We start from the raw sequence: 13036 nt of genomic DNA, 5'->3' as shown, positions 1-13036 counted from the left end.
TAGCTTTATCCATCTAGATAGCTGTTAGACAATATGAACATATCAATTATTCATAAACATAAATATTGAAGCTGAACCTAGAAACTGTTCTTTCACATCCACATTGTAAACATGAGTTTATTTTCCTTTCTCATCTATATGGCCAGTAATGAGATAGTTCATTTTTGCTGATTTCTTAGCTGACAACATGCTGGACTTACACAGTGCATTTCATTGTGAATTTCTTTGAAAGTGAATTTCAGATTCACACCTTTGACATGTCTTTCAAAAGATTCAACTTTATTGGTTGTGGATTTACTGTTGAAAATCAGTGTGTAAAATCTTTGTACGTCTGAATTTCAAGATTATTATTCAAACTGCACATCTTCGGTCCCCGTAATACAAAGTTTGACTCCTCAAGTTTTGTTTTAATGAATGCTTTGCAATTAAAAAGTTCCTTGTTCCCCTTATCAATAACAGTAAGATTTTAAAAAGTAATGTCGTGCATCAGGCCCCTGTGATGAGTTTGAGAAACCAGAGTGAGTTTGTAAAATCTCTCATTAGTTTGAGCCATTTAGTTTCCAGGTATTGTAAAAATTCTATTATTTGCTCACATCTAGTAAACTTTTAGAGTATAATCAATAAATTAATTTTTCACCCTACCGGTATTAGATATGTGATATTAATGAATACACTTGAAAGAAAATGATTTGGTCAAGAGTCATAAAATGGTCCCACCGAGATTTGAACTCGGATCATTGGATTCAAAGTCCAAAGTGCTAACCATTACACCATGGAACCTCCCATGTGAAAGGAGTGCAAACTGCTGCAGCAATGTGGAAATGTCAAAGTTTTTAATATTCTACTGTCAAAGAGAAACTGAATTGGATTGCTTTCCTATTCTGGTAAACTTTTGCATATTGAACTATGTTGGGGAAGGATGTTGCCCAAAAGACTCAAATAACGTTATAACTCTGTTGAACAGTGGTTTTTATGTGAGATAATATTTTTCAATGAAAGATAAGTTGCCCCCTGAGGCAAATCTCTTCTGTCAAAATGGAAAGCTCACCCTGGTACGGGAGGGTGGATGGTGTCATGGTTAGCACTCTGGACTCTGAAAACAGGGATCTGAGTACAAATTTCAGTTGGACTTATCTGAACATTACAATTTTCTTTTCCATTCAGTTCTTAAAAGTTTTATTTGGAACAACATCACATTTACTTATAAACATGTAAAAATCAACCTGTACATATGTATCTCTGTATATATAGCTATATGTCTCTGTATATTTATAGGAACATATAAACATATAGATTATAAAAATAAATATAATTAGTGGAGGTGAAAATCATGAACAGTTGTTGCCTCTCAGCATTTGAAACATGAGTTTCTACTTCTTTCTCTTTTATATGTCCTGAAATTGAGATAGTCACTTTTTACTCATTATTGATCCAACAATACAGTTGATGTATACAAAGCATATCATATGATTTCTGAATGAAGTTCAAAAATGAAAATTTGATCAGTACCTGTCATGCCTCCGACCAAAAGCTTATATTTTACGATTGGAGATCAACTGTTGTAAATCAGCATGAAAAACATTTTCTTTTCACGATTTCCATACTAATATAAAACAACATTTTTACTAGCTGAATGAGATCATCATTTGGGTTCCTCTATGTCTGATTGAAGAAAACTTCTCATTCAAAATGTGCTATTTTCGCCTTATCAATAGCGGGAAAGATTAAAAAAGTGATGCTGTGAATCACCCGTCTGAAATGCGTTTGAGAAAATCAGGATATGATTTTATAATGGCTAACTACTTTGTGAAGAAATTTGATGTCAAAGTATTGTAAAGTTTGTATTGATGTAACTTGTTCAAGCTGATGGACATTTTGAAAGCATTCAATAATTGACTCTTTCAACCTACTGGTGTTGGATTTGAGCTATCAATGAACAAAGATGAAGAAATGGAAAAGCTCAAGAGTAATAAAAAAAGTCCCTCCAAGGTTTCAAATCGGATCATTGGATGCAAAGTCCAAATTGCCAACCATTGCTCTATCGAGCCACCCATGCAGGAGACAGAGACATTGCTTCAGTAGTCTGGAAATGTAGACTGTTTTATTATGCTACAGGCAAAGATGAACATTGTGATATAACTTTTATATTCAGATAAACATTTGAATATTTAACACTTTTATAGAGAATATAGCTGAAAAGAATCAAATCACATTAAATCTCTATCCACTATGACCATTCAAATGCGATATCTTTTTATCAATATAAGAGAAGGACATCACTGATGCGCTCTCTTTTGTCTCAATGGAAAAGGCACTCTTGTGTGAGAGGGTTCCATGGTGTAATGGTTAGCACACTGGACTCTGAATCCAGCGATCCGAGTTCAAATCTCGGTGGGACCTACTACAATTATGAGATTCACTGTTTAACTCATTTTTTAGAATTTGGTCTAGAAAAAACCTAATATCAATGTTTTATACTGATGCGTATGAACGCATAAGTATGTATAGATGCATACATAGCTTTATCCATCTAGATAGCTGTTAGACAATATGAACATATCAATTATTCATAAACATAAATATTGAAGCTGAACCTAGAAACTGTTCTTTCACATCCACATTGTAAACATGAGTTTATTTTCCTTTCTCATCTATATGGCCAGTAATGAGATAGTTCATTTTTGCTGATTTCTTAGCTGACAACATGCTGGACTTACACAGTGCATTTCATTGTGAATTTCTTTGAAAGTGAATTTCAGATTCACACCTTTGACATGTCTTTCAAAAGATTCAACTTTATTGGTTGTGGATTTACTGTTGAAAATCAGTGTGTAAAATCTTTGTACGTCTGAATTTCAAGATTATTATTCAAACTGCACATCTTCGGTCCCCGTAATACAAAGTTTGACTCCTCAAGTTTTGTTTTAATGAATGCTTTGCAATTAAAAAGTTCCTTGTTCCCCTTATCAATAACAGTAAGATTTTAAAAAGTAATGTCGTGCATCAGGCCCCTGTGATGAGTTTGAGAAACCAGAGTGAGTTTGTAAAATCTCTCATTAGTTTGAGCCATTTAGTTTCCAGGTATTGTAAAAATTCTATTATTTGCTCACATCTAGTAAACTTTTAGAGTATAATCAATAAATTAATTTTTCACCCTACCGGTATTAGATATGTGATATTAATGAATACACTTGAAAGAAAATGATTTGGTCAAGAGTCATAAAATGGTCCCACCGAGATTTGAACTCGGATCATTGGATTCAATGTCCAAAGTGCAAACCATTACACCATGGAACCTCCCATGTGAAAGGAGTGCAAACTGCTGCAGCAATGTGGAAATGTCAAAGTTTTTAATATTCTACTGTCAAAGAGAAACTGAATTGGATTGCTTTCCTATTCTGGTAAACTTTTGCATATTGAACTATGTTGGGGAAGGATGTTGCCCAAAAGACTCAAATAACGTTATAACTCTGTTGAACAGTGGTTTTTATGTGAGATAATATTTTTCAATGAAAGATAAGTTGCCCCCTGAGGCAAATCTCTTCTGTCAAAATGGAAAGCTCACCCTGGTACGGGAGGGTGGATGGTGTCATGGTTAGCACTCTGGACTCTGAAAACAGGGATCTGAGTACAAATTTCAGTGGGACTTATCTGAACATTACAATTTTCTTTTCCATTCAGTTCTTAAAAGTTTTATTTGGAACAACATCACATTTACTTATAAACATGTAAAAATCAACCTGTACATATGTATCTCTGTATATATAGCTATATGTCTCTGTATATTTATAGGAACATATAAACATATAGATTATAAAAATAAATATAATTAGTGGAGGTGAAAATCATGAACAGTTGTTGCCTCTCAGCATTTGAAACATGAGTTTCTACTTCTTTCTCTTTTATATGTCCTGAAATTGAGATAGTCACTTTTTACTCATTATTGATCCAACAATACAGTTGATGTATACAAAGCATATCATATGATTTCTGAATGAAGTTCAAAAATGAGAATTTGATCAGTACCTGTCATGCCTCCGACCAAAAGCTTATATTTTACGATTGGAGATCAACTGTTGTAAATCAGCATGAAAAACATTTTCTTTTCACGATTTCCATACTAATATAAAACAACATTTTTACTAGCTGAATGAGATCATCATTTGGGTTCCTCTATGTCTGATTGAAGAAAACTTCTCATTCAAAATGTGCTATTTTCGCCTTATCAATAGCGGGAAAGATTAAAAAAGTGATGCTGTGAATCACCCGTCTGAAATGCGTTTGAGAAAATCAGGATATGATTTTATAATGGCTAACTACTTTGTGAAGAAATTTGATGTCAAAGTATTGTAAAGTTTGTATTGATGTAACTTGTTCAAGCTGATGGACATTTTGAAAGCATTCAATAATTGACTCTTTCAACCTACTGGTGTTGGATTTGAGCTATCAATGAACAAAGATGAAGAAATGGAAAAGCTCAAGAGTAATAAAAAAAGTCCCTCCAAGGTTTCAAATCGGATCATTGGATGCAAAGTCCAAATTGCCAACCATTGCTCTATCGAGCCACCCATGCAGGAGACAGAGACATTGCTTCAGTAGTCTGGAAATGTAGACTGTTTTATTATGCTACAGGCAAAGATGAACATTGTGATATAACTTTTATATTCAGATAAACATTTGAATATTTAACACTTTTATAGAGAATATAGCTGAAAAGAATCAAATCACATTAAATCTCTATCCACTATGACCATTCAAATGCGATATCTTTTTATCAATATAAGAGAAGGACATCACTGATGCGCTCTCTTTTGTCTCAATGGAAAAGGCACTCTTGTGTGAGAGGGTTACATGGTGTAATGGTTAGCACACTGGACTCTGAATCCAGCGATCCGCGTTCAAATCTCGGTGGGACCTACTACAATTATGAGATTCACTGTTTAACTCATTTTTTAGAATTTGGTATAGAAAAAACCTAATATCAATGTTTTATACTGATGCGTATGAACGCATAAGTATGTATAGATGCATACATAGCTTTATCCATCTAGATAGCTGTTAGACAATATGAACATATCAATTATTCATAAACATAAATATTGAAGCTGAACCTAGAAACTGTTCTTTCACATCCACATTGTAAACATGAGTTTATTTTCCTTTCTCATCTATATGGCCAGTAATGAGATAGTTCATTTTTGCTGATTTCTTAGCTGACAACATGCTGGACTTACACAGTGCATTTCATTGTGAATTTCTTTGAAAGTGAATTTCAGATTCACACCTTTGACATGTCTTTCAAAAGATTCAACTTTATTGGTTGTGGATTTACTGTTGAAAATCAGTGTGTAAAATCTTTGTACGTCTGAATTTCAAGATTATTATTCAAACTGCACATCTTCGGTCCCCGTAATACAAAGTTTGACTCCTCAAGTTTTGTTTTAATGAATGCTTTGCAATTAAAAAGTTCCTTGTTCCCCTTATCAATAACAGTAAGATTTTAAAAAGTAATGTCGTGCATCAGGCCCCTGTGATGAGTTTGAGAAACCAGAGTGAGTTTGTAAAATCTCTCATTAGTTTGAGCCATTTAGTTTCCAGGTATTGTAAAAATTCTATTATTTGCTCACATCTAGTAAACTTTTAGAGTATAATCAATACATTAATTGTTCACCCTACCGGTATTAGATATGTGATATTAATGAATACACTTGAAAGAAAATGATTTGGTCAAGAGTCATAAAATGGTCCCACCGAGATTTGAACTCGGATCATTGGATTCAAAGTCCAAAGTGCTAACCATTACACCATGGAACCTCCCATGTGAAAGGAGTGCAAACTGCTGCAGCAATGTGGAAATGTCAAAGTTTTTAATATTCTACAGTCAAAGAGAAACTGAATTGGATTGCTTTCCTATTCTGGTAAACTTTTGCATATTGAACTATGTTGGGGAAGGATGTTGCCCAAAAGACTCAAATAACGTTATAACTCTGTTGAACAGTGGTTTTTATGTGAGATAATATTTTTCAATGAAAGATAAGTTGCCCCCTGAGGCAAATCTCTTCTGTCAAAATGGAAAGCTCACCCTGGTACGGGAGGGTGGATGGTGTCATGGTTAGCACTCTGGACTCTGAAAACAGGGATCTGAGTACAAATTTCAGTGGGACTTATCTGAACATTACAATTTTCTTTTCCATTCAGTTCTTAAAAGTTTTATTTGGAACAACATCACATTTACTTATAAACATGTAAAAATCAACCTGTACATATGTATCTCTGTATATATAGCTATATGTCTCTGTATATTTATAGGAACATATAAACATATAGATTATAAAAATAAATATAATTAGTGGAGGTGAAAATCATGAACAGTTGTTGCCTCTCAGCATTTGAAACATGAGTTTCTACTTCTTTCTCTTTTATATGTCCTGAAATTGAGATAGTCACTTTTTACTCATTATTGATCCAACAATACAGTTGATGTATACAAAGCATATCATATGATTTCTGAATGAAGTTCAAAAATGAAAATTTGATCAGTACCTGTCATGCCTCCGACCAAAAGCTTATATTTTACGATTGGAGATCAACTGTTGTAAATCAGCATGAAAAACATTTTCTTTTCACGATTTCCATACTAATATAAAACAACATTTTTACTAGCTGAATGAGATCATCATTTGGGTTCCTCTATGTCTGATTGAAGAAAACTTCTCATTCAAAATGTGCTATTTTCGCCTTATCAATAGCGGGAAAGATTAAAAAAGTGATGCTGTGAATCACCCGTCTGAAATGCGTTTGAGAAAATCAGGATATGATTTTATAATGGCTAACTACTTTGTGAAGAAATTTGATGTCAAAGTATTGTAAAGTTTGTATTGATGTAACTTGTTCAAGCTGATGGACATTTTGAAAGCATTCAATAATTGACTCTTTCAACCTACTGGTGTTGGATTTGAGCTATCAATGAACAAAGATGAAGAAATGGAAAAGCTCAAGAGTAATAAAAAAAGTCCCTCCAAGGTTTCAAATCGGATCATTGGATGCAAAGTCCAAATTGCCAACCATTGCTCTATCGAGCCACCCATGCAGGAGACAGAGACATTGCTTCAGTAGTCTGGAAATGTAGACTGTTTTATTATGCTACAGGCAAAGATGAACATTGTGATATAACTTTTATATTCAGATAAACATTTGAATATTTAACACTTTTATAGAGAATATAGCTGAAAAGAATCAAATCACATTAAATCTCTATCCACTATGACCATTCAAATGCGATATCTTTTTATCAATATAAGAGAAGGACATCACTGATGCGCTCTCTTTTGTCTCAATGGAAAAGGCACTCTTGTGTGAGAGGGTTCCATGGTGTAATGGTTAGCACACTGGACTCTGAATCCAGCGATCCGAGTTCAAATCTCGGTGGGACCTACTACAATTATGAGATTCACTGTTTAACTCATTTTTTAGAATTTGGTCTAGAAAAAACCTAATATCAATGTTTTATACTGATGCGTATGAACGCATAAGTATGTATAGATGCATACATAGCTTTATCCATCTAGATAGCTGTTAGACAATATGAACATATCAATTATTCATAAACATAAATATTGAAGCTGAACCTAGAAACTGTTCTTTCACATCCACATTGTAAACATGAGTTTATTTTCCTTTCTCATCTATATGGCCAGTAATGAGATAGTTCATTTTTGCTGATTTCTTAGCTGACAACATGCTGGACTTACACAGTGCATTTCATTGTGAATTTCTTTGAAAGTGAATTTCAGATTCACACCTTTGACATGTCTTTCAAAAGATTCAACTTTATTGGTTGTGGATTTACTGTTGAAAATCAGTGTGTAAAATCTTTGTACGTCTGAATTTCAAGATTATTATTCAAACTGCACATCTTCGGTCCCCGTAATACAAAGTTTGACTCCTCAAGTTTTGTTTTAATGAATGCTTTGCAATTAAAAAGTTCCTTGTTCCCCTTATCAATAACAGTAAGATTTTAAAAAGTAATGTCGTGCATCAGGCCCCTGTGATGAGTTTGAGAAACCAGAGTGAGTTTGTAAAATCTCTCATTAGTTTGAGCCATTTAGTTTCCAGGTATTGTAAAAATTCTATTATTTGCTCACATCTAGTAAACTTTTAGAGTATAATCAATAAATTAATTTTTCACCCTACCGGTATTAGATATGTGATATTAATGAATACACTTGAAAGAAAATGATTTGGTCAAGAGTCATAAAATGGTCCCACCGAGATTTGAACTCGGATCATTGGATTCAAAGTCCAAAGTGCTAACCATTACACCATGGAACCTCCCATGTGAAAGGAGTGCAAACTGCTGCAGCAATGTGGAAATGTCAAAGTTTTTAATATTCTACTGTCAAAGAGAAACTGAATTGGATTGCTTTCCTATTCTGGTAAACTTTTGCATATTGAACTATGTTGGGGAAGGATGTTGCCCAAAAGACTCAAATAACGTTATAACTCTGTTGAACAGTGGTTTTTATGTGAGATAATATTTTTCAATGAAAGATAAGTTGCCCCCTGAGGCAAATCTCTTCTGTCAAAATGGAAAGCTCACCCTGGTACGGGAGGGTGGATGGTGTCATGGTTAGCACTCTGGACTCTGAAAACAGGGATCTGAGTACAAATTTCAGTGGGACTTATCTGAACATTACAATTTTCTTTTCCATTCAGTTCTTAAAAGTTTTATTTGGAACAACATCACATTTACTTATAAACATGTAAAAATCAACCTGTACATATGTATCTCTGTATATATAGCTATATGTCTCTGTATATTTATAGGAACATATAAACATATAGATTATAAAAATAAATATAATTAGTGGAGGTGAAAATCATGAACAGTTGTTGCCTCTCAGCATTTGAAACATGAGTTTCTACTTCTTTCTCTTTTATATGTCCTGAAATTGAGATAGTCACTTTTTACTCATTATTGATCCAACAATACAGTTGATGTATACAAAGCATATCATATGATTTCTGAATGAAGTTCAAAAATGAGAATTTGATCAGTACCTGTCATGCCTCCGACCAAAAGCTTATATTTTACGATTGGAGATCAACTGTTGTAAATCAGCATGAAAAACATTTTCTTTTCACGATTTCCATACTAATATAAAACAACATTTTTACTAGCTGAATGAGATCATCATTTGGGTTCCTCTATGTCTGATTGAAGAAAACTTCTCATTCAAAATGTGCTATTTTCGCCTTATCAATAGCGGGAAAGATTAAAAAAGTGATGCTGTGAATCACCCGTCTGAAATGCGTTTGAGAAAATCAGGATATGATTTTATAATGGCTAACTACTTTGTGAAGAAATTTGATGTCAAAGTATTGTAAAGTTTGTATTGATGTAACTTGTTCAAGCTGATGGACATTTTGAAAGCATTCAATAATTGACTCTTTCAACCTACTGGTGTTGGATTTGAGCTATCAATGAACAAAGATGAAGAAATGGAAAAGCTCAAGAGTAATAAAAAAAGTCCCTCCAAGGTTTCAAATCGGATCATTGGATGCAAAGTCCAAATTGCCAACCATTGCTCTATCGAGCCACCCATGCAGGAGACAGAGACATTGCTTCAGTAGTCTGGAAATGTAGACTGTTTTATTATGCTACAGGCAAAGATGAACATTGTGATATAACTTTTATATTCAGATAAACATTTGAATATTTAACACTTTTATAGAGAATATAGCTGAAAAGAATCAAATCACATTAAATCTCTATCCACTATGACCATTCAAATGCGATATCTTTTTATCAATATAAGAGAAGGACATCACTGATGCGCTCTCTTTTGTCTCAATGGAAAAGGCACTCTTGTGTGAGAGGGTTACATGGTGTAATGGTTAGCACACTGGACTCTGAATCCAGCGATCCGCGTTCAAATCTCGGTGGGACCTACTACAATTATGAGATTCACTGTTTAACTCATTTTTTAGAATTTGGTCTAGAAAAAACCTAATATCAATGTTTTATACTGATGCGTATGAACGCATAAGTATGTATAGATGCATACATAGCTTTATCCATCTAGATAGCTGTTAGACAATATGAACATATCAATTATTCATAAACATAAATATTGAAGCTGAACCTAGAAACTGTTCTTTCACATCCACATTGTAAACATGAGTTTATTTTCCTTTCTCATCTATATGGCCAGTAATGAGATAGTTCATTTTTGCTGATTTCTTAGCTGACAACATGCTGGACTTACACAGTGCATTTCATTGTGAATTTCTTTGAAAGTGAATTTCAGATTCACACCTTTGACATGTCTTTCAAAAGATTCAACTTTATTGGTTGTGGATTTACTGTTGAAAATCAGTGTGTAAAATCTTTGTACGTCTGAATTTCAAGATTATTATTCAAACTGCACATCTTCGGTCCCCGTAATACAAAGTTTGACTCCTCAAGTTTTGTTTTAATGAATGCTTTGCAATTAAAAAGTTCCTTGTTCCCCTTATCAATAACAGTAAGATTTTAAAAAGTAATGTCGTGCATCAGGCCCCTGTGATGAGTTTGAGAAACCAGAGTGAGTTTGTAAAATCTCTCATTAGTTTGAGCCATTTAGTTTCCAGGTATTGTAAAAATTCTATTATTTGCTCACATCTAGTAAACTTTTAGAGTATAATCAATACATTAATTTTTCACCCTACCGGTATTAGATATGTGATATTAATGAATACACTTGAAAGAAAATGATTTGGTCAAGAGTCATAAAATGGTCCCACCGAGATTTGAACTCGGATCATTGGATTCAAAGTCCAAAGTGCTAACCATTACACCATGGAACCTCCCATGTGAAAGGAGTGCAAACTGCTGCAGCAATGTGGAAATGTCAAAGTTTTTAATATTCTACTGTCAAAGAGAAACTGAATTGGATTGCTTTCCTATTCTGGTAAACTTTTGCATATTGAACTATGTTGGGGAAGGATGTTGCCCAAAAGACTCAAATAACGTTATAACTCTGTTGAACAGTGGTTTTTATGTGAGATAATATTTTTCAATGAAAGATAAGTTGCCCCCTGAGGCAAATCTCTTCTGTCAAAATGGAAAGCTCACCCTGGTACGGGAGGGTGGATGGTGTCATGGTTAGCACTCTGGACTCTGAAAACAGGGATCTGAGTACAAATTTCAGTGGGACTTATCTGAACATTACAATTTTCTTTTCCATTCAGTTCTTAAAAGTTTTATTTGGAACAACATCACATTTACTTATAAACATGTAAAAATCAACCTGTACATATGTATCTCTGTATATATAGCTATATGTCTCTGTATATTTATAGGAACATATAAACATATAGATTATAAAAATAAATATAATTAGTGGAGGTGAAAATCATGAACAGTTGTTGCCTCTCAGCATTTGAAACATGAGTTTCTACTTCTTTCTCTTTTATATGTCCTGAAATTGAGATAGTCACTTTTTACTCATTATTGATCCAACAATACAGTTGATGTATACAAAGCATATCATATGATTTCTGAATGAAGTTCAAAAATGAGAATTTGATCAGTACCTGTCATGCCTCCGACCAAAAGCTTATATTTTACGATTGGAGATCAACTGTTGTAAATCAGCATGAAAAACATTTTCTTTTCACGATTTCCATACTAATATAAAACAACATTTTTACTAGCTGAATGAGATCATCATTTGGGTTCCTCTATGTCTGATTGAAGAAAACTTCTCATTCAAAATGTGCTATTTTCGCCTTATCAATAGCGGGAAAGATTAAAAAAGTGATGCTGTGAATCACCCGTCTGAAATGCGTTTGAGAAAATCAGGATATGATTTTATAATGGCTAACTACTTTGTGAAGAAATTTGATGTCAAAGTATTGTAAAGTTTGTATTGATGTAACTTGTTCAAGCTGATGGACATTTTGAAAGCATTCAATAATTGACTCTTTCAACCTACTGGTGTTGGATTTGAGCTATCAATGAACAAAGATGAAGAAATGGAAAAGCTCAAGAGTAATAAAAAAAGTCCCTCCAAGGTTTCAAATCGGATCATTGGATGCAAAGTCCAAATTGCCAACCATTGCTCTATCGAGCCACCCATGCAGGAGACAGAGACATTGCTTCAGTAGTCTGGAAATGTAGACTGTTTTATTATGCTACAGGCAAAGATGAACATTGTGATATAACTTTTATATTCAGATAAACATTTGAATATTTAACACTTTTATAGAGAATATAGCTGAAAAGAATCAAATCACATTAAATCTCTATCCACTATGACCATTCAAATGCGATATCTTTTTATCAATATAAGAGAAGGACATCACTGATGCGCTCTCTTTTGTCTCAATGGAAAAGGCACTCTTGTGTGAGAGGGTTACATGGTGTAATGGTTAGCACACTGGACTCTGAATCCAGCGATCCGCGTTCAAATCTCGGTGGGACCTACTACAATTATGAGATTCACTGTTTAACTCATTTTTTAGAATTTGGTCTAGAAAAAACCTAATATCAATGTTTTATACTGATGCGTATGAACGCATAAGTATGTATAGATGCATACATAGCTTTATCCATCTAGTTTTGTTTTAATGAATGCTTTGCAATTAAAAAGTTCCTTGTTCCCCTTATCAATAACAGTAAGATTTTAAAAAGTAATGTCGTGCATCAGGCCCCTGTGATGAGTTTGAGAAACCAGAGTGAGTTTGTAAAATCTCTCATTAGTTTGAGCCATTTAGTTTCCAGGTATTGTAAAAATTCTATTATTTGCTCACATCTAGTAAACTTTTAGAGTATAATCAATAAATTAATTTTTCACCCTACCGGTATTAGATATGTGATATTAATGAATACACTTGAAAGAAAATGATTTGGTCAAGAGTCATAAAATGGTCCCACCGAGATTTGAACTCGGATCATTGGATTCAAAGTCCAAAGTGCTAACCATTACACCATGGAACCTCCCATGTGAAAGGAGTGCAAACTGCTGCAGCAATGTGGAAATGTCAAAGTTTT

The 13036-nt window shown here is 33.7% G+C and overlaps 7 non-coding genes across 7 annotated transcripts; 2 read left to right on the top strand and 5 right to left on the bottom strand.

The window, feature by feature from the left end:
• Positions 1–708: 708 nt before the first annotated feature.
• Positions 709–780, bottom strand: TRNAQ-UUG (transfer RNA glutamine (anticodon UUG)). The gene has a single exon. It is a non-coding gene; the product is annotated as a tRNA-Gln (tRNA).
• Positions 781–2328: 1548 nt separating this feature from the next.
• On the top strand, positions 2329–2400 carry TRNAQ-CUG (transfer RNA glutamine (anticodon CUG)). Its single transcript has one exon. It is a non-coding gene; the product is annotated as a tRNA-Gln (tRNA).
• Positions 2401–5742: 3342 nt separating this feature from the next.
• Positions 5743–5814, bottom strand: TRNAQ-UUG (transfer RNA glutamine (anticodon UUG)). The gene has a single exon. It is a non-coding gene; the product is annotated as a tRNA-Gln (tRNA).
• Positions 5815–7362: 1548 nt separating this feature from the next.
• Positions 7363–7434, top strand: TRNAQ-CUG (transfer RNA glutamine (anticodon CUG)). Its single transcript has one exon. It is a non-coding gene; the product is annotated as a tRNA-Gln (tRNA).
• Positions 7435–8259: 825 nt separating this feature from the next.
• TRNAQ-UUG (transfer RNA glutamine (anticodon UUG)) lies at positions 8260–8331 on the bottom strand. Its single transcript has one exon. It is a non-coding gene; the product is annotated as a tRNA-Gln (tRNA).
• Positions 8332–10776: 2445 nt separating this feature from the next.
• Positions 10777–10848, bottom strand: TRNAQ-UUG (transfer RNA glutamine (anticodon UUG)). Its single transcript has one exon. It is a non-coding gene; the product is annotated as a tRNA-Gln (tRNA).
• A 2062-nt stretch (positions 10849–12910) lies between these two features.
• Positions 12911–12982, bottom strand: TRNAQ-UUG (transfer RNA glutamine (anticodon UUG)). The gene has a single exon. It is a non-coding gene; the product is annotated as a tRNA-Gln (tRNA).
• Between the last annotated feature and the right edge of the window lie 54 nt (positions 12983–13036).

Source organism: Triturus cristatus, chromosome 5_2 (genome assembly GCF_964204655.1).
Source record: "Triturus cristatus chromosome 5_2, aTriCri1.1, whole genome shotgun sequence".
In the NCBI taxonomy this organism is placed as follows: Eukaryota; Metazoa; Chordata; class Amphibia; order Caudata; family Salamandridae; genus Triturus; species Triturus cristatus.
The sequence above is the reverse complement of the archived record's forward strand: the minus strand, read 5'-3'. Positions and strand labels throughout refer to the sequence as shown.